This window comes from Pongo pygmaeus, chromosome 1, assembly GCF_028885625.2.
Source record: "Pongo pygmaeus isolate AG05252 chromosome 1, NHGRI_mPonPyg2-v2.0_pri, whole genome shotgun sequence".
Lineage (NCBI taxonomy): Eukaryota > Metazoa > Chordata > Mammalia > Primates > Hominidae > Pongo > Pongo pygmaeus.
In genome coordinates, this window is record NC_072373.2 from 101,347,325 (window position 1) to 101,369,875 (window position 22,551).

At 39.9% G+C, this 22,551-nt stretch overlaps 3 pseudogenes; 1 reads left to right on the forward strand and 2 right to left on the reverse strand.

The window, feature by feature from the left end:
- On the reverse strand, positions 1-3,807 carry LOC129006800 (protein FRG2-like-2; annotated as a pseudogene).
- Positions 3,808-16,147: 12,340 nt separating this feature from the next.
- On the reverse strand, positions 16,148-16,963 carry LOC129040486 (retinoic acid receptor responder protein 2-like; annotated as a pseudogene).
- Positions 16,964-18,026: 1,063 nt separating this feature from the next.
- On the forward strand, positions 18,027-21,760 carry LOC129040541 (angiogenic factor with G patch and FHA domains 1-like; annotated as a pseudogene).
- The last annotated feature ends 791 nt before the right edge of the window (positions 21,761-22,551 follow it).

Consider the following 22,551-nt stretch of genomic DNA (forward strand, 5'->3'; position numbering starts at 1 on the left):
TGAAAGATTGTATGATCTCAGTACAAAATACAAGTAGAATTTAAGTCAAATATAACAAAATACACTGTATTGTAGTATGTGATGGAATATCCATATCCTGCAATACAGTACAATCAATTGAAATGTATAAAATACAATAAAATTTAAATTTAGGATGTTAAACATGAAATGAAATATGAGGCAGGTGAATAAGTACAATCATTTATCATTTAATATATCTTGACTTGTTTTATGTAGAAATATTAAAAGTAAACAGCTTGCATAGTAATTTTACTATAATTATATCAAACTGTAAAAATGTATAAACATTTTCCCATAGTGAGTGCTATCAATGGTTTGTGGATATTAGTACTCCATGGGTTCAGGCTGGAAGAGTGAGAGCCTACAACGTTTTCTGAATTAAAAGAGGAGCAATTTCTTGGTAAGGTGGCTCATGCCTGTAATCCCAGCACTTTGGGAGGCCGAGGCTGGCAGATCACTTGAGTTTGAAGCCAACCTGGCCAACTTGACAAAACTCTGTCTCTACTAACAATAGAAGAAAAAAAAATTAGCCAGGCATTGTGGTACATACCTGCAGTCCCAGCTACTTGGGAGGCTGAGGCATCAGAATTGTTCAAACCCAGGAAGCAGAGGCTCAGTGAGCTAAAGTTGTGCCACTGCATTTCAGCCTGGGTAACATAGCAAGCCTGTCTCAAAAAAAAAAAAAAAAAAAGGAGCATATAATTTTATATTTACTTTTCTATAATCTAAAATATGCAAATACATATTATTACATTCTAATATTTTTCTGATTATGTAGAAATGCATGACTGTCATCAGACATCCAAAAGGCATCAAATGTCTAACACAAAGTATAAAATTTGTCTATAGCCTTAGCGCTCTGCCAAACGCAGGGCTCACCATTCTGAGTATATCGCTCAAGTTTCTTTCCTATGACTTCTTCAATTCTGTCATTTGTTAACACAATGCATCTAAAATTGTTGCTGCTGGTCATCTGGAGAATCTGAGGAGTAGCAGGTCCTTGTTCTCATTCCCAGAGCTGCATCCTCTGCTGAATAGGGTCAGGGTGCTTCCATCTCAGGCTCATCTGATCCACTGACAGGCTCAGTTCTCTCCTGCCCAGGGAAGGGATGGGCTTCTCTATCCAGGGCTGAATCCCCAGGACCAGGCAGTGTGGCTGGAACAAGCAAGCCCTCCACAGGGAAAACATAAGCTGCCTGGGTGGCCATGGAATAGAAGGTCTGCACCTGGGCACACAGAGGCCCCCGAAGCTGAGGGAGCAGTGTGAGCTGCTCCCAGGTTAGTGGAGAATGGACCTGCTGTGCCCACACCTGGGCTATGTCTTGATAAATAGCCTCTGACATAGCTCGCACAGAGATCACCAAGCTTTTTCGAAGTGACGACGATTGGACTTCTAGGGCCCGAGACCTGTGCCACTTGCTGCACCCAGTGCAAGCCCTTGAATGTCCCCTATAGTGGACATCGCAGCTCTCCTGGATTTCACTGCTGTGCACAGCAGTGGAGGACTTTGATTTTTTTTTTTCAACGTCAAGCTGCACTCCTCTTCTGGACAGTTCCCTGCAGAGAAAGCATGTGAGAGACTCGCCAGAGCAGTTCCCACAGACCCTCATTTCCAGAACCTCCTGTGCACCCAGGTGAATCCCACTTGTCTCCCCCACTCCTTTCTGACCATCTCAATACTGGAAGGAAGTGAAACTGAACCCCTTCCGAGTCAGCAAATATATTCTGGATGCTAAGTTTGAAGGGGTCCTGCCCCTCCACACCTGTGGGTATTTCTCATCAGGTGGGAGGAAAGACTGAGAAAAGAAATAAGACTCAGAGACAAAGTATAGAGAAAGAATAGTGGGCCCAGGGGACGGGCACACTCATCATGCGAGGACCTGCACCGGTGCTGGTCTCTGAGTTCCCTCAGTATTTATTGATGGCTATTTTCACTATCTTGGCAAGGGGAGTGTGGCAGGAGAACAGGGTGAAAAGGGTGATGCTGGGGAGAAGGTTAGCAGGAAAATATGTGAGTGACGGAATCTGCGCCATAAATAACTTCAAGGAAAGGTACCGTGCCTGGATGTGGATGTAGGCTAGATTTATGCTTCTCTTTACCCAAACATCTCAGTGTAGCAAACAGTAACAGAGCAGTATTGCTGCCAGCATATCTCACCTCCAGCCACAGGGCAGTTTTCTCGTATCTCAGAATAGAATGAATAGTCAGCTTTACACTGAGACATTCCGTTCCCAGGGACATGTGGGAAACAGAGGCCTTGCTCTTATCTCAACCGCAAAGACGACTTCCTCTTTTACTAATCCTCCTCATCACAGACCCTTTATTGGTGTCGGGCTGGGATACGGTAAGTTCTTTCCCTTCCCACGAGGCCATATCTCAGCCCGCCTCAGTGGGAGGAAACCTTGGGCAACACCCCGACTTTCTCAGGCAGAGGTCCCTGTGGCTTTCCACAGTGCATCATGTCCCTGGTTATTAGGGAATGGAGAATGGTGATGACTTTTACCAAGCATACTGTCTGCAAACATATTGTTAGCAAGGCACCTCCTGAAGAGCCCTCAATCCCTTAAACCTTGATTTAATACAGTATATGTTTCTGTGAGCACAGGGTTGGGGCTAAAGTTACAGATTAAGAGAATCTCAAAGCAGAACAATTTTTCTTTGTACAGATCAAAATGGAGTTTCTTTTGTTTCCCTTTTTCTACATAGACACAGTAACAGTCTGATCTGTCTTCCTTTCCCCCAGAAGATCTCAAAAAAAATTTTGTCACTAAGTAACTGCCTTCCTGCTCAAGCCTCGGATAAAATTTTCATGATTATTTGCCTTTTGGAGCAAATAAAAACAAACAAACAAACAAAAAAACCCACCACCACCACCACCAACAACAAAAAACACCAACATTCTACCTGCCCTATCTTGGCAGCTCTCCTTGAAACTGATTTTTCTTTTCCTGCGGTTTCCCTGATATGAGCTGGACTCTGGTTCTGTGGGTACAATGAGAGCTTGAGAAAGTGCCTTCAACTGAACACCCCGAAATTCCTAGTCCATCCTGGACACACAGGAACGGAGGTAATCACCAAACCCCAACTCTCTTCTGTTCTCCAGTGTCCAGGATCTGTACAACTCTGGCTGCCAAAGAGCTCCCAGTTTCCTTCCCTGGGGAGCCTGTGTTGCTGGCCCATCCCTTCTCACATTGAAAGAGTCAAATCTTACATGATCCGGCAGTGCTTCGTTTCCTCAGTATTCTCCTCCTCAGTTGGATTGGGCTCCGGTCCTACTGCAGAAGAAAGTTTAGGTGACTCACGTCTCCCTAGGTAGAGTCCCATATTCCATCTCTGATGCATTTTTGCAGATCAGTCTTCCAAGTGAAGCTCTTCTGCCACTATCATGTGTGAACACATTTCTCAAAGACCCCTGATGGTGCTAAGCCATTTCCCATCACCAATCTCAAAATAGAACCCTACCAAAGACACATAGGTCAGTATCCCTGATTCCATTCCTCCTTCTAGCCTCCAAAGGAGCAGCCCAAGGCTTTACCTTGCTTTTGTTTGTGTTTCTCACTGGAATGGAGGGGGCAGTCTTGCCTTTTCCTTTGAATGGTTTCTTCTCATCTGAGCCCTTTTCTGTAAAGGAGATCTGTTGGAAAGGGGGCTGGTCAGTGGAGCATTGGATGGAGGAGCAGTGGAGATCGGTGTCTTCATTTCCCTTTCCCATGTTGGAGCTCAAGAGACAGGTGCTCTCTCTTATTCCTCTACTACTTAAATAGCAGAGACCCTTCTCTACTATCTTACACGTCCAAAGGCAGAGTGTGGGTTATTCTGCTAGACCTCCCTTTTATATGTCCCTTGGCTGGGCCTGGCTTAATCTTATTGGCTGAAGAGTTTTCTCCTTCTTGCCACTTATTAGAGCCTCAATAAGAAAAGTTTCTTGCTGTAGTTCTACTGGGGACCCACACACAGTTAAGGAGAGACATTTTCAGGATCCTGTCATAGTGACAAGAAAACAAAGACCCTGGAGCACAGGGATCAGATCGGGGAATCATTCCTTCTGATTTCTGTCCCAGTTCCTACTTGGAAGTATTTATGATCCAGTTCATATGCATAATTAAACATATCTATATTGACATATATATTTTGCACAGAAAGAAAATGTATTATACATAGTGTTAACATTACATCTGTAGATATTATAATTTCTCAAATGCTTGGAAACAACAAATGTAAAATGATGGTTGATTGTATTAGAGCCACACATATATCACGAAATAAAAATTCAGGGAAAATCTAAATACCAAATAAAATGTCCCTTTCTACCTTAAAAATGGGGAAGATAATTAAATCAAAAGCACCAAAATTGAGTTGATTAGATTAGAGCCAATGCTAACCTAATCAGCCCCTGATTCCTGAGGTAGCAAAAAGTCTAGGTGGAAAAGCTTCCCCTCTTTCTCACCCTGCCTCAGTCTTCCTGGGAGCACCACTGTGTTCTGTGGAATTTATTCAGCCTCTCTAGTAAAAATGGACTTGTTCCCAAAGAGGTAATCCAACTGATCACAAGAAAAACAGCCTAGATTCTGAACATTCAGCTCCTGTCTTTACACCACAGACACCACCTGAATACCATCAAAGCCCACATTGTTTCTCAACACTCACCATCAAGACATATCCACAGCAGCCTCTCAAAATTGCCTCAGTGAGGCAGGACAAAGTGTGGTGGAGCTCCAGGTTCAGAACAGCTGCCTCATCCCTTCCTACTGTGGTGGAGTCTGTCTCTGCAGGTCAGAGCCCTCAAACTATAGAAGGGTTAGTTCATTTCCCAGCAAGTGTCCCCTAAAAGGACCTTCTTGTCTCCCAGTCTTCTGAGGAAGTCATTCAGGAATAAGACCTTCTAAGTAGGGAGTACTCAGCTTCCAGTCCCAAATGACTGACTGATGAATTGATTCCCTGAGGAGGAGAAAGACTGTGTTGGGTGAGTCTGTGTTTTCCCAGCTGTGCTGTTTGTGCAAATAGTGGAACCAAAAAAAAAATTAATGGTAGACCAACACTGCCCAGTGAAATCATCTCAATGTAAATGGAACTTATCATAATATCGTTATATATTATAACATGATATCATAAAATTTATTTGGCATATAAATAAATTTTGATATATTCTGATATAATATCATATAAAATTTTGTCAGGTAATTTTATGAGAAAATTGAGTTAAATTTTGTAACTACATTAACATATAAACTCAATAGAAAACTAGGAAAATTATCTGTTCTTGTGTAAATGACTGCTTTTTGAATCTCTAAAAGGTATAAAGGGGGGTCTGCTACTTACTTGATAAATAAGTACTTGATAAGTACTTGATAAGGCATCAACTTCCAAATCTTTGCTGTTTTTAACCAGTGCTCTCTCAAGATATGAAAATATTTTACTCTAACAAATCATTTTCATAGATATCATAACAGGAATTTTGTTCATTTTGGGTTAATAAATTATTATAAAATTTATTTGTTATTAATAGTTTATGTCATTGTTAAAATATACTCCTACAGATAACACATTACACAGGTGTCTTGATTTGTCCTTTAATCTCAGATAAATTGTTTAAATTTTTTAATTAAATTCTATTTATTTTAGATAAAAGAGACCTTGTAGCTGCCATATGCTGCACTTTGTTAGAAAGGCAAATTATCAGGCAAAACTCAGGCCTGGCTGTGTGCGGTGGCTCATGTCTGTAATCCCAGCACCTTGCAAGGCCAAGGTAAGCAGATAACCTGAGGTCAGGAGTTCGAGGCCACCCTGGCCAACATAAGGAAACCCCGCCTGTACTAAAAATACAAGAAAAAAAAAATTAGCTGGGTGTGGTGGTACACACCTGTAATCCTAGTTACTTGGGAGGCTGAGGCAGGAGGATTGCTTGAACCTGGAAGGCGGAGGTTTCAGTGAGCCGAGATCACACCACTGCACTCAACACTGGATGACAGTGCAAAAGTCCTTCTCAAAAAAAGAAAAAACTCAGGCTTATTTTTATCAAAATCTAGATTTTAGATAACGTTTCTAGGTGTCCCCTTTTAATAAAAATCCAAACCAAAACAAACAAAACATTTCTAGGTAATTCCCATGACTATTAATGACTGTTAAATTGGTACTTTTATTTTTAAGAGAGGGATTGTTTATATGGATGTGTTGATGTGTCAAACATGAACAGTTAAGATTGTACCTTTTCTTGACATAGCCTCACTCTGTCACTCAGGGTAGAGTGTGGTGGTGCAATAACAACTCACTGCAGCTTTGACCTCCCCGACTCCAGTGATCCTCCTAAGTCAGCCTCCCAAAATAGCTGGGACTAGAAGTGTGTGCCACCATGCCAAACTAATATTTTAAAAATTGTTGTAGAGATGAGGTCTTACTATCTTGCCCCTGTGAGGTCTTGTTATATTGCCCAGGCTTGTCTCAAACTCCTGAGCTCTGGCTCCCAAAGTGATGAGGTTACAAATGTGAGCCACCATGTCCAGCCAAGATGAGACCTTTCAATGAATGCACATCTTATCTAAAAAAAAAAAAACTGATTAAAACATAAAGTCTGAATTAAAAATTGGTTCACATTAATAATTTTTAATTTGGGTACTTCTATTGTTAAAAGAGGGACTGTTTATATGGGTGTGTTTATGTGTAAAAAGCTAGTTAAGATTGAACCTTTATTTTTTTTTTTGAGACAGAGTCTCCTTCTGTCACCCAGGCTGATGTGCAGTGGCACAATCACAACTTACTGCAGCCTCAAACTCCTGGGATCAAGGGATCCTGCTATGTCAACATCCAAAGTAGCTGGAACTACAGGCGTGCATCACCATGCCTGATTTTTTTTAATTTTTAATAAAGATGTGGTCTTACTCTGCTGTCCAGGATGCTCTCAAATTCCTGACCTCAAATGATCCTCCTGCCTTGTCAGGAGGTATTACACAGGCTTAAGCCATTGTGCTCAGCCAAGATTTTACTTTAAATGAGCACACATTTTATATCAGAAAAAAATAATAATAAAGAATAAAGTCTGTGTGAGAAATGGGTTGAAGTAGAGATAACACAAAATTGGCATGTTATTAGTTGTTGTTGAGCCTGGGTAACAGGCCTATTGCACTGTTTCTTTTATTTTGTATATGTTTTAAATTTTCTGTAATAAAACATGCATAAGAATACAAAATTGATCTACAGTGTTAGCTCTTATGATCTTAGTGACTTTGGTGGAGCAAAAAGAGAGAAAGTGGTTGCCAGGGTATCAGTGAGGCTGGTTCTATTGCTAGGTTACACAAGTGTATTCACTTTGTAATAATTGCTTAAGCTTTATGTGATTTCTTTGTATATGTCTCTCTGCATGAATGTTACCTATTTGCACAAAATTTTAACTTAATATCTCAGAATAATAGCACTGTTTTGTATTGTTTTAAAGTGGGACATATTTACTCAGGGCATCATCAGATGGATATTAATATTCCAAGGTATTTATTCATGTCCTAACACTTTGGTGACTTTCTAGGTCTTTCCATGTTTACATCAGTTTAGTAAGAAGGATAGTTTTAATTTTTTAGGGTATAGGCCAGGCACTGTGGCTCATGCCTACAATCTCAGCTCTTTGGGAGGCCAAGGTAGGAGAATCATTTGATTCCAGTATTTTGAGTTTTTTTTAGGATGCAATTATTCTTCAGCAAAGTCCTCTCCTCACGGTGATGAGGTTCAGCTGTGCAAGGACACCTAGCGCATACTATGCATTTGGTATGAGTAGAACTGGATTCAACCAGGAACAAAATGTGTAGCAGAAGTCAGTCTGCAATGAAAAGTAGGTAATGCAGGTAATATCGGAAGACCACAACTCAGCAGCAAATCTTTCCATTCATTTCAGGAAACCATTTGCCACTAGTTCGCCAGAAGAGGTAGATTTAAAGCAGCAGTTTGGGGGTTTGGTTGTAACCCATAGTCACCCAGAGAGCTGAATTAATTTATCTATTGCCTTTTGAGTTTAGGTAATTTTAAAAGCCTCTCTGGTGATTCCCATGTGCATCCACGGATAACAACCCCTGGTTCGGGGTAAGAATTGCATTTGCTGTGCATGCATTCCATGTGTGCAGTGGTGATTTGCCCCATGGCCAGTCCTGAGTTTGGGGTCTTAGAAAATACACTTGTCCTGTTAAAAAATCAAACAACTACAAGACACACTGAGTTGTTTGGCTAAAATGCAACAGGAGAAAATATCTTCTCAACAGATGTATCTGGATGACACTTGCTTTCAGAGTAAAAGGTGGTTTCAAGCACAATATAGCACTTTTTCCCAAAGGCTTTCAAGGCCTTTTGCGATCATATCCTTATGAATCAAAGGAATAAAAAAATATTTATATAACTGTCAAATATTGTATTAGCCAAAAATTAATGACATGTCTTCCATGCTCGGGTACCCTGATTAAAATCAGTTAAGACCCATCTGCCTGGTGTGGTGGCTCACACCTGTAATTCCAGCACTTTGAAAGGCGGAGGCTGGAGGATCACTTGAGCTCAAGAGTTCAAGACCAGCCTGCCCAACATAGCAAAACCTCATCTCTGCTAAAAATACAAAAATTAGCCGGTTGTGGTAGTGTGCACCTGTGGTCCCAGCTACTCGGGAGGCTGAGGTGGGAGAATTGCTGGAGCACAGAATGTCAAAGCTGCAGTGAGCCACTGCACCCCAGCCAGAATGACAGGAAAAGAGACCCTATCTCAGAAATAAAAATAAATAAAAGAAAACTGTTCTTTCAGACACCCTCCTTCTTCTACATAAAACATGGGGCTTTTGACCTGAAATGTTTTAAGATAAACTGAAAATTCTTCCATGTTCAGGAGCAGTAGATGGGGGTTGCTCACTTCCTGCTATTTGAGTGAAAGCAAGGCAGAGGCCTGGAGACTCAAACAGATGAATATATTAATTGCTTTCTTTTCATATGATGTATTAATCTATTCTTGCATAGCTATTAAAAAAATCCTGATACTGGATAATTTATAAGAAAAGAGTTTGATTGGCTCGTGGTTCTGCAGACTGTACAGGAAGCATAGCACAAGCGTCTGCTTCTGAGAAGGCCTTAGGAAGCTTACAATCATGGTGAAAGTGGAGCAGGCATCTCACATGGTAGAAGAAGGAACAAGAAAGATGAGGGAGAGATGGGCCACACTTCTAAACAACTAGATCTCGTGAGTACTCACTATCACAAGAATGGCACAGAGCCATAAGGGATTCACCCCGTGATTCAACCACCTCCTCCCCAGGCCCCACCTGCCACACTGAAGATTAAACTTCTATATGAGATTTAGAGGGGCTATCAAAACTACATCACATGTGCTCCCAAAAAATCCCTCTGAAGAGTTCACCCTTTTTTCTCTATACCTCCCATCTGTTTATATAGCTTTTATTCTGCACATTTTCTTTTTCAGATGAATAATTTTTAAAATGGAAGAAAAAATAGAAATGCTAGGCCCTTCACTTAAATCCTGAAAGTTATAGAAAACTTAGCACCTAACTCCCAGGGTGCTATGAGGATTAACTCACATCATGTGATGTTTCCTGAACAGTGCTCTGTAACAGACTTCTGAACACATAGTATGTGCTCAATAAACATTGTATTAACTCATGTGTACATGTTTTCCAAATGCAGACTTACTCAAACATTGATGCATTCTCTAGGCTTTCTAAACTGTTAAGAGCCAGCAGAAAATGACGTTTGAAAATGGTGATTGGTGGTTTCCATTTTGGCCCAAAGGATTTGTGTTGTGGAAGAGTGTTGGGTGTCAGGAAGTCTGTGCTGTGCCCACTTTCTCTAGCTGAGTGCTACTATATTGAATGTAGTGGGAGAAGCAACAGCATTAAGAGAAGACTTTTTAAAGAAGCCAATTTATGGGCCCCTTCCAAACCTGCAGAATCACATTACCAAGAGAGAGGCCTGGAATCAGAAATAATTTATATGCACATTGAAACTTGAGAGGCAGCTGGGGGTGGTGGCTCACACCTGTAATCCCAACACTTTGGGAGGTTAAGGTGGGCAGATCACCTGAGGTCAGGCGTTCAAGACCAGTCTGGGCAACATGGCCAAACCGTGTCTGTACTAAAACATACAAAAATTAGCCAGGTGTGGTGACTGGTGCCTATAATCCCTACCTACTCAGATGGCTGAGACTGGAGAATCACTTGAACCTGGGAGGCAGAGGTTGCAGTGAGCTGAGATCGTGCCACTGCACTCCTGCCTGGACAATGAGTGAAAACTCTGTCAAAAAAAAAGAAGAAAGAAAGAGAAAGCAAGAAAGAAGGAAAGAAAGAAAGAAAGAAAAGAAAGAAAGAAAGAAAGGAAAGAAGGAAGGAAAGAAGGAAGGAAAGAAGGAAGGAAAGAAGAAAGCAAGAGAAAAGAAAAAAGAAACAAAAGAAACTTAGAAACTTGAGAGGCAATGCTTAGCTAAGTGACTGTCAGCCCAGGCTTCCAACCATAATCACATGGCCAGCTTAAAGAAATACTATCACCTGTGTCCTCCCCAGAGACTCTGTCTATTGGTCTTGGTGGGAGCATCTATGTGGTTGTAATTAGAAAGTCAAATTGTCCCTCTTTGATAATTGCATAATATCATATATACAAAAAATCTAAAGACCACAAAAAACTCTTAGATTTGATAAATAAATGTAATAATGTTTCAGGATGCAAAAATTAATGTGCAAAAATTAATGTACAAAAATTAGTAGCATTTTTATACACAAATGATGATCAAGCTGAGAACTGAATTAAAAAGTCACTTCCTTTTACAATAACTACAACAAAGGTTAAATGCCTAGAAATACAATTAGTCAAAGAGATGAAACATATCTACAAGGAAAACTACAAAACACTGATGAAAGAAATTGTACATGACACAAATGGGAAAAACATCCCATGCTCATGGTTTGGAAGAATTTCGATCATTAAAATGGCCATAATACCCAAAGCAATCTACATATTAAAGGCAATTCCGAAAAAAAAAAATAAAGGCAATTCCTACCAAAATGCCAATGTTATTTTTCATAGAATTGGAAAAGAAATTCTAAAATTCACATGGAACCAAAATTAGAGCCTGAACAGCCAAAGCAAATCTAAGCAAAGAGAACAAAGCTGGAGATGTTACATTACCTGACTTAAAATTATACTAGAAGGCTTTAGTAACCAAAACAGCATGGTACTGATATAAGTTGACACAAAGATCAATGGTACAGAATAGAGAACCTAGAAATAAAGCCACATACCTACAAACAACTGATATTTTACAAAGTCAACAAAAACATACACTGGAGAAATGACATCCTATTCAACAAATTGTGCTGGAAAAATTATATTGCCATATGCAGAAGTATGGAATGGGACACATATCTCCCATCATATACAACAATCAACTCAATATGGATTAAAAGACTAAAATGTAACACTTGAAACTATAAAAATGCTAGAAGAAACTCTAGTATAAACTCTTCTGGACATTGACTTGGACAAAGAATTTATGACTAAGATCTCAAAAGCAGATATAACAATAACAAAAATAAACAAAAGGAACTCAATGAAACTAAAAAGCTCCTGAAAATGAGCTTTTTAATTAACAGAGTGAGAAAAAAACCGATGGAATGAGATAAATATTTACAAGTTTTGCATGTGACAAAGAACTAATATCCAGAATATACAAGGAACTCAAACAGCTCTACAAAAATAAAAAAGGAACTTCATTAAAAAGCAGGCAAAGGACATGACCAGACATTTAAAAAAAAAAAAAGACAATGATGGTCAACAAGCATGTAAAAGATGCTCAACATTGCTAAAGGTCAGAGAAATACCGAGTAAAAACCACAATGGGATACCAACTTACACCATGCAGAATGGCTATTATAAAAAGCAGAAAAATGACATATTGGCAAGGATACAGAGCAAAGAGAACACTTATACATTGTTTGTGGAAATGTAACTTCCTACAACCTCTATGGAAAACAGTATGGAGATTTCTCAAAAGACTAAAACTAGAACTTCCATTTGATTCAGCACTCCCTCTACTTGGTATCTACCCAAAGGAAATAATTTATTACATAAAGAAAATACCCACGCTCATATGTTTATCACAGCACTATTGACAATAGCCAATATATGAAATTAATTTAAATTTATCAATTAATAACCGAATAAAGAAAATGTGCTAATGCATTTATACCATGGAATACTACTCAGCCATGAAGAAGAATAAAATCATGTCTTTTTGCAACAACATGAATGAAACCAGAGGCCATTATTGGAAGTGAAAAAACTCAGAAACAGAAAATCGAATTCTGCATTTTCTCACTTGTAAGTGGGAACTCAATTATGCATACACTTGGATATAGAGACTGGAAAAATAGACACTGGAGATTCAGAAAGATGGGAGGTTGGCAGAGGGCTTAGGAATGAGAAAATAACTAATTGGGAAAATAAACAGCATTCAGATGACTGTCACAACAAAAGCCCATATTTCATCACTATGCAACATGTTTCTGTGAGGGAGTAGCATTTGTACTCTCTAACATATTAATAAAGAGGAAAAAAAAGGCTGGGCCCAGTGGCTCAAGCCTATAATCCTAGCACTTTGGGAGACCGAGGCAGGCAGATCAGGTGGTCAGGAGTTCAAGACCAGCCTGGCCAACATAGTGAAACCCTGTCTCTACTAAAAATACAAAAATTAGCCAGGCATAGTGGAAAGCTCCCGTAGTTCCAGCTACTCGGGAGGCTGAGGCAGGAGAATCACTTGAACCCAGGAGGTGGAGGTTGTGGTGAGCCGAGATTGTGCCACTGCACTCCAGCCTGGGAAACAGGGAGACTCCATCTCAAAAAAAAAAAAAAAGAGAGAAAACCACTCTGGCTTTTATAAAGTGGGCAAACTGAATAGACTTTATAATTTTCTTTTTTATTTTATTTTATTTTATTATTATTATACTTTAAGTTTTAGGGTACATGTGCACAGTGTGCAGGTTAGTTACATATGTATACATGTGCCATGCTGGTGTGCTGCACCCATTAACTCATCATTTAGCATTAGGTTTATCTCCTAATGCTATCCCTCTCCCCTCCCTCCACCCCACAACAGTCCCCGGAGTGTGATGTTCCCCTTCCTGTGTCTATGTGTTCTCATTGTTCAATTCCCATCTATGAGTGAGAACATACGGTGTTTGGTTTTTTGTCCTTGCGATAGTTTACTGAGAATGATGATTTCCAATTTTATCCATGTCCCTACAAAGGACATGAACTCATCATTTTTTATGGCTGCATGGTATTCCATGGTGTATATATGCCACATTTTCTTAATCCAGTCTATCATTGTTGGACATTTGGGTTGGTTCCAAGTCTTTGCTACTGTGAATAGTGCCGCAATAAACATGTGTGTGCATGTGTCTTTATAGCAGCATGATTTACAGTCCTTTGGGTACATACCCAGTAATGGGATGGCTGGGTCAAATGGTATTTCTGGTTCTAGATCCCTGAGGAATTGCTACAGTGACTTCCACAATGGTTGAACTAGTTTACAGTCCCACCAACAGTGTAAAAGTGTACCTATTTCTCCACATCCTCTCCAGCACCTGTTGTTTCGTGACTTTTTAATGATTGCCATTCTAACTGGTGTGAGATGGAATCTCATTGTGGTTTTGATTTGCATTTCTTTGATGGCCAGTGATGGTGAGCATGTTTTCATGTGTTTTTTGGCTGCATAAATGTCTTCTTTTGAGAAGTGTCTGTTCATGTCCTTCGCCCACTTTTTGATGGGGTTGTTTGTTTTTTTCTTGTAAATTTGTTGGAGTTCATTGTAGATTCTGGATATTAGCCCTTTGTCAGATGAGTAGGTTGCAAAAATTTTCTCCCATTTTGTAGGTTGCCTATTCACTCTGATGGTAATTTCTTTTGCTGTGCAGAAGCTCTTGGGTTTAATTAGATCCCATTTGTCAATTTTGGCTTTTGTTGCCATTGCTTTTGGTGTTTTAGACATGAAGTCCTTGCCCATGCCTATGTCCTGAATGGTAATGCCTAGGTTTTCTTCTAGGGTTTTATGGTTTTAGGTCTAACGTTTAAGTCTTTCATCCATCTTGAATTAATTTTTGTATAAGGTGTAAGGAAGGGATCCAGTTTCAGCTTTCTACATATGGCTAGCCAGTTTTCCCAGCACCATTTATTAAATAGGGAATCCTTTCCCCATTTCTTGTTTTTGTCAGGTTTGTCAAAGATCAGATAGTTGTAGATATGTGGCATTATTTCTGAGGGCTCTGTTCTGTTCCATTGGTCTATATCTCTGTTTTGGTACCAGTACCATGCTGTTTTGCTTACTGTAGCCTTTTAGTATAGTTTGAAGTCAGGTAGCATGATGCCTCCAGCTTTGTTCTTTTGGCTTAGGATGGACTTGGTGATGCGGGCTCTTTTTTGGTTCCATATGAACTTTAAAGTAGTTTTTTCCAATTCTGTGAAGAAAGTCATTGGTAGCTTGATGGGGATGGCATTGAATCTATAAATTCCCTTGGGCAGTATGGCCATTTTCATGATATTGATTCTTCCTACCCATGAGCATGGCAAACAGGGTCTGGAGTGGACCTCTAGCAAACTCCAACAGACCTGCAGCTGAGGGTCCTGTCTGTTAGAAGGAAAACTAACAAACAGAAAGGATATCCACACCAAAAACCCATCTGTACATCACCATCATCAAAGACCAAAAGTAGATAAAACCACAAAGATGGGGGAAAAAAACAGAGCAGAAAAACTGGAAACTCTAAAAAGCAGAGCACCTCTCCTCCTCCAAAGGAATGCAGTTCCTCACCAGCAATGGAACAAAGCTGGATGGAGAATGACTTTGACGAGTTGAGAGAAGAAGGCTTCAGACGATCAAACTACTCTGAGCTACAGGAGGAAATTCAAACCAAAGGCAAATAAGTTAAAAACTTTGAAAAAAATTTAGACGAATGTATAACTAGAATAACCAATACAGAGAAGTGCTTAAAGGAGCTGATGGAGCTGAAAGCCAAGGCTCGAGAACTACATGAAGAATGCAGAAGCCTCAGGAGCCGATGCGATCAACTGGAAGAAAGGGTATCAGTGATGGAAAATGAAATGAATGAAATGAAGCGAGAAGGGAAGTTTAGAGAAGAAAGAATAAAAAGAAATGAACAAAGCCTCCAAGAAATATGGGACTATGTGAAAAGACCAAATCTACGTCTGATTGGTGTACCTGAAAGTGATGGGGAGAATGGAACCAAGTTGGAAAACACTCTGCAGGATATTATCCAGGAGAACTTCCCCAATCTAGCAAGGCAGGCCAACATTCAGATTCAGGAAATACAGAGAACGCCACAAAGATACTCCTCGAGAAGGACAACTCCAAGGCACATAATTGTCAGATTCACCAAAGTTGAAATGAAGGAAAAAATGTTAAGGGCAGCCAGAGAGAAAGGTCAGGTTACCCACAAAGGGAAGCCCGTCAGACTAACAGTGAATCTCTCGGCAGAAACTCTACAAGCCAGAAGAGAGTGGGGGCCAATATTCAACATTCTTGAAGGAAAGAATTTTCAACCCAGAATTTCATATCCAGCCAAACTAAGACTCATAAGTGAAGGAGAAATAAAATACTTTACAGACAAGCAAATGCTGAGAGACTATATAATTTTCATAAAAATTAGATTAGGCAGAAAATAATATTAATAAAAAATAATGTATTATAATAATAGTATAGAAAGATAATTTGGTGAATTAGAGTAGTTAGTACTTAGCACATAAAATATGTTAGGCAAGATTCTAAGCCACTTAGACATTTATGAACAGAATATCTAACAGTAAAATCAATAACACAAAGATTCATTGGCAATGACAAATTGACATATTTTCAATCATGTTAGATGATATTAAAACCATTAGCAAATTTACTATTTTGTTTCATAATAATAAAAAGTCAAATAACTTCATTAAAACGATTGACCAGTAGACAGAGGATACAGATTTTCAAAGACCAGAAAAAATTATTTATTTTTTGTTGAGGAGAGAACAGTTTTATTATCTGGGGATATAGTGGGGTCCTCTCCCTGGGAGGTGGGGTCTTCCACTGGTTACCCACGGCAGTGCTTCAGGAGGCTCCATGCGATTCAGTGCTGGGCTCAGCTGGGGTCGGGGCCTTGGAGAAGGCAAACTGTGCAGGGAAGCAGTAGCTGTGGGGTCCTCACCGCCCGCTCCGCCCGGCTGCACCGGGCCTCCTGGTGCTCCCCAGGCTCCCGCCGAGTCTGCGACTCTGTAGGACAGTGAACTATCCTGCCCAGAACTTTATCCTCACAGCCAAGTTTGACGCAGGTCAGGCATTTCTGTTTCCTCCCCTTGGACTGGACTTTGCACTTGGGTTTCTTCCAGTCCTTCCTCCGGCCGCTTGTCTGTCTGCCGGAGCTTAAATTCCAGCCTCACGAATGTTCCAGCTGGGAAGAGCGTGTCCATGGCATTGTTCACACTGGTCTCCAGGAAGGCCTGCTGCATGGGTGGGTGCTTATAGATTCCTCCAGGGCCACTTGCAGGTCCCGGCGCTGGCCAGGTGAGCTTGGCCCCGCCCGCGCCCCCCTCGCACACCCACGGGGACAGTGAGATCCGCAGCCGTCTCAGGCTTCCCCTGTCACTCCAGCCCTGCGAAGCGTGCGTGCCCCCCTTAGTTCTCCAAGCCTGCCGGGAGCCACCTCCTCCCCTGCCCTGCCTCTGGGGGAACCATGCACATAGAAACCTGGGCAAAGGCGAAGGAACCGGGAAATGTCCCTTTCTCCACACTGACCTTGGGGTCCTCTCCACTCCCTCCCACCCTGCCCGCACTGTTCCCTGGGGCCCGCAGTTTCAGCAAAGATCCCTGCCACGCCGGGAAGCAGTCCTGTTGCCCACTCTCACCCTTACTCCTTTTCTGGCCCATTCTCTCTCCCCACTGGGTCTCCGACACGACTCCCTCTCCTCCCTGCTGTCCCCGGAGCCCCTCTGGGCTTCCCCAGCTCAGTCCCCTCACTGACCGCTTCTCCCTCCCACCCCTCACCGAATCTCCTGGCTCCCACGGGGTGCCCCCAATCTCTGGGGCCCAAGTCAACCAAACAAAATTATTTTAAATGAGAAGATTGAATTCATGAAAGCAGGAATCCATCTGGTTATATTTTAAAGAATTTTGAAATGATAATAGCAACTATCTATTTAAAGTTTAACCTGACTTCAGAATACCCACTATTTTACCAAAAACAAACAAACAAAAAAACCTGTTTTAGCTAACCAACTAATTCAGTAAATTTTCAGGATACAATATTAACATATGAACATCAGTTGCATTTTTTTACAGTAACAACAAAATATCTGAAAAAGGAATAAAGATAATTCCATTTACAATAATATCAAATTGAATGAAATACTTAGGAATAAGTTTAACAAAGAATACGAAAGATCTGCATACTGAAAAGTATAAAATGTTGAGGAAAGAAATTACAGTATACAAAATGGGAAATATATCCTGTGTTCATGGATTCTAAAAATTAATATTGTCAAAATATCCATAATACACAAAGTGATCTACAGAGTTAAATAAATTTCTATCAAAATTTTAATGCCTTTTTATTAAAAATGTAGAACAAACAATTCTAAAATTAGTATGAAACCACAAAAGACCTCAAATAGCCAAATACTGAGAAGAACAAAAAGGCTGGAAGCCTCACACTTCCTGATTTCAAACTGTATTACAAAGCTATAGTCATCAAAATAGTATAGTACCTACATCAAAACCAATAGAACAGAATAGAGGACCCAGAAATAAACTCACAAATATACAATCAATCCATCCCACAGAATGGAGAAAAGATAAACACATCAATAAGTGGTGTGGGAAAAACTAGATATGCACAGACAAAAAGTGAACCTTTCTCTCATATCATCACAAAATGAATTTGAAATGAAATAAAAACTAAACATAAGAACGGACATCATAAATCCTCTAAAAAATGGGGAAAAACCTCCTTGACGGTGGTCGTGGCAATGATGTTTTGGATTTGACACCAAGAGCACAGTCAACAAAAGCAAAAATGAACAAGTGGAACTATGTCAAAGTAAAAAGTTTCTGCACAATAAAGGAAAAAATCAACAAAATACAAAGGCATTATAATGAATGGGAGAAAATATTTTTCAACCATATGTAGGATAGTATGTTACTATCCAAAATGTATGTCATACTAATCAATACAAAAAAAGAACCCACAGCAGAATTAAAAGCAATTTCCTGATTAATAATTGGGCAAAATATATAAATAGCAATTTTCCAAAGATATACAAATGGCCAGCAGGTATATAAAAAATGCTCAACATCACTAGTTATTAGAGTAATTAAAATCAAAATCACAATGAGGTATCACCTTATTGTGGTGTTTGGATACCTATTATCAAACAGTCAAAAGATAAAAAGTGTTAGGGTGCAGAAAAAGAGAACACTTGTACACTGTTGCTGAGGATGTCAATTGGTGCAGCAATTATGGCTATTATGAAAAAGAGTATGGAGGTTCCTTACAATTTTTAAACTAAAAATACCATTTATTCCAATTCGGAGTCTATAGCCAAAGGACGTACAATCAGTATCGTCAAGGGCATCTGCACTGCTCTGATACAGATAAATAGATAAACTGAGAGATATATAATTTCAGCTTTAATAAAAAATGAAATTCTTTCATTTACAACAATACTGATAAAACTTGAAAACATTATGCTAAGTGAAATAAGCCGAATACAGAAAAACAAATACTGCATGATCTCTTTTGTATGTAAAATCTAAAAATGTAAATAAAAAATAAAAAAAAAAAACACATAGAAACAGAGAGTAGAACGGTGGTTCCCACGGGCTAGGAAGTGGGAAAAGCAGGGAGATATCCATGGAAGGGGCACACCTTCAGTTATAAGATAAGTAACTGCTGGGGACCTAATGTACAGAACGGTGACTATAGTTAATGTGTACTTGAAATTTGTTACAAAAGTAGATATCAGGTGCTCTCACCACATATACAGAAACATTAACTATGTGAGGGGATAGATATGTTAACTAGTTTAATTGAGATAATTTAAAGGTGTACAGACGTCTCAAAACATTCTATTGTACACCCTAAAAATGTACACTTTTCAGTTTGTCAATCACAGCTCAATAAATGTGGAAAAAAATTAAGAGTAACCAGCAGGTCATATCTAGCCACATGGATACTCAATTTAAAACACTATTCGCCACTGTTTCCAGCTCAACTCGGGAACGGAGGGAGCGCTTCTGGCCCGTGGACTTCGACGCTCCTCCCGCTGTCTCCGTAGCTGGGGAAGGTACAATCATTCCCAGGATTCCATGCTGCACAGATCGGGCAGGGCCATCGCCATCCCTTTGCTCCTTGCCGCAGTCCCGTTAGGCTCCGCGTTTGGTAGCCTCCCGGCCAGGAAGGCTGCCTGTGACTGCTCGCGCGCCCCCGTGGCCTGTGGCTCCGCGGCCTCCGCTTCGGCCCCGCGGAGCCACTCCGAGGACGCAGCTGTCTCGCGCCCGAACTCACAGCGTCGGAGCCGGGTCCCAGCCGCCATCGCCTTCGCTGTGGCCGCCCCGCCCTCTCCCCAAGCTCGAGCGGGCCCAGCGGAGGCTGAAGGCGGAGAAGCTGAAACGCTAAAGCGAAGCTGCACGTGGCAGGTGCGGGAATGGGAGAAGCTGGTCTCGCACAGTAGGGCTGCTCCAGAGCAAAAAGAGCAAAGGCCAGGAGCTCCGCACACAGCTGGAAGAACTCAGTAACGTACTCCACTGTGGGAGAAATGAAGATAATAAAAGTCTGATGTAGAAGTACTCACAGAAAACCGTGCTCCTTGGTCAATCTCAGATTATTTTTAGTCCTACTCTAATGATGTTAGTCTTCCAAATAAAGTGAGTGACTGAACTATCAGATCAGCAAGATCAGGATATTGGAACTCCTGCTCTGAATTCTAAAGACCAGTTATAAATAGAATATGATGCTCACCCTGGTACTGATAGAACAGCAAATGTTAAATGTAGACAAAAGGGTCATTTGCCTCAAATTCACAGGAGCCAGCATCTGCATTAGCAGCAAAAGATACGTCCTTAGAAGGTTCTTCATTAGCTGGAAGTTTGAGAGCTGCAGCAGAAGCGGCTGTATCACAGACTGGATTTAGTTATAATGAAAATACTGGACGTGTTTTTACCACAGCACTGGTTTCTATTAAGATTCTGAGAATCAAATATACTATGATCCAATTTATTACTACCGTGAGGTGGAAAGTGCTCCCTGTCAGTTTCATTCTCAAGTAGATTTGCAACCTTATCAGACTTATAGCATAAAACAAAGATAAAAAATTGAGAAAAGAGAGGATCCAGATTCTTCTACAAAAAAAAAAAAAAAAAATGAGGAAAAGGATTTGAATTCAGAGGATCCAAAAGCCTTCAGTGTTGAACATACAAGCTGCAATGGGAAAGACAATTTTACAAATGTGAAAGAAAGGCCAAAATAGGCATTCATCACAAAAATAATCCCCCAAAAGTCACTGTTCCAATTAGTGGAAATACTATGGAATCTCCTTTTAATGAAAACATCTCAATTCAACTTTATTTAAAGATGAGAAAGTCGCAGACAGTGATAGTGAATCAGAAGAAGGTGAAATCACAGACTCTCAGACCGAGGGTAGTTATGATGAAGACATTACCAGTGAAGGCAATACAACTGCAAAAGATACTGAAGAGAGAGATGAGGAATAACTGTGGCCCCCATGTATAAGAGTAATTGTCATTAAATCACCCCTGTTACAGACAGGATCACTCTTCATCATTACTGCTGTAAAACCTGCTACAATTGAAAGAGAAAATGATATGGAGCATACTCTTCGAATCCCTGCAGTTGGTGTCAGTAAGTTTCACGCACAAATTTATTTTGACCATGACTTACAAAGTTGTGTCCTTTTGTATCGGGCAGTCAAAATGTAACAATTGTTAATGAAAAACGGATTATTCAGCTGAAAACTAAATGTGACCCTTATGTGCTTGAGCATGGAGATAAAGCAAAAATTGGAGAGACTGTGTTATCTTATTATATTCACCCTGGCAGTAATAGCTATGTTGGATGTGAACCAGTGCAGGTTAGATCTCACCTTTCCTTGGTAAGAAAGATGAATCATTTGTTGGTCCAACATTAACTAAGAAGGAAAGGAGTTGGAAAGAAGAAAAGGATTTTAGAAATATATCAGTAAAATATGCTTTACAGAATACAGACTACAAAGATGATAAGATATTGGAGAATCTAAAATATAAAGATAGAGTTGTAAAACATAAGGAACAGATTGGAAGTGAAGGAAATTTCCAAAGAGATGATGCTCCTGCATCTGTTCATTCTGAAATTACTGATAGTGACAAAGGTCACAAGATGTTGAAGAAGATATGTTGAAAACATTAGTAGGCCTGGGGAAGGATGGTGGGAGAATATAAACTCCAATACAGCTTCAACTTTGGCAAACACAAGCAGGATTGGAGACAGACAAACCATCCTCAATTAAAGAGGCTCACCTTCTCCTAAACAAGAACAACAACAACAACAACAACAACAAAAACAATGAAAACTAGGACAAAGCACAGGAGAGGATTGCTGAAAACTTTCCAGAAACTAAACTTCCAAAAGATGACCTAGGAATCATTCCTTGGGTAAAAGGGACTGAGGAGTGAAGGTTAATCACAGAAGAAAACTCAAGCTTTTTTAAAAATAGAGTTTGGAAACTTATTGCAGAACGTTTCTCCCCCAAAAAAGTCAGTAGCACAAGGAAACTATGTCACAGTTTATCCCTTCCTGATTCAGAAATGTGTAATAAAATGCGGTTTGCGGCTTTTAAAAAACAGTTTTTAGACTAATTATTAGTGACTGAATTAAGTTGTACAGTAAGTAAACTAAAGTTCACAGGGCACTGATGAGTTTATCAAACTTTACTATTTTATTTTGTCATTTACAACATCCATATAAGCAATTAGCCATATAAGCAAAATTCATATAACCACTTAAATGTACATTTGTCTTTGTCTCCATATATTCATACTAAGATGCACAGAAACTGAATATAAGATGCTCCATATATTCATACTAAGATGCACAGCAAAAGAAATATCGAAAGTCTACAAAAGTAAATCTGACAATATACATCCTTTTTTATGCCCTTAGGACTTAGATAAAAAATTTTGAGAAAACATGGATAGTGAGGCATACATTTTCTTATATTTGGAATAGCCTAAATCATATTGAAGAACTAATGAACAGGTGACATGTCATAGAAAATTAGTCTTTTATTGTTTTCTTCTGTGAAGAATTTGAATTTGTTGATATGTACTATACATTCAGCATTTGTAGCTGGTTTGTTTCATAGCTAATGAATATTTATACATGAACAACTGAGTACAGTATTGAAATAGTCATGTGCTGGCATTCATGTATTTTATAAGTAGTATTGCAGGCAAAGAAGTTGTGC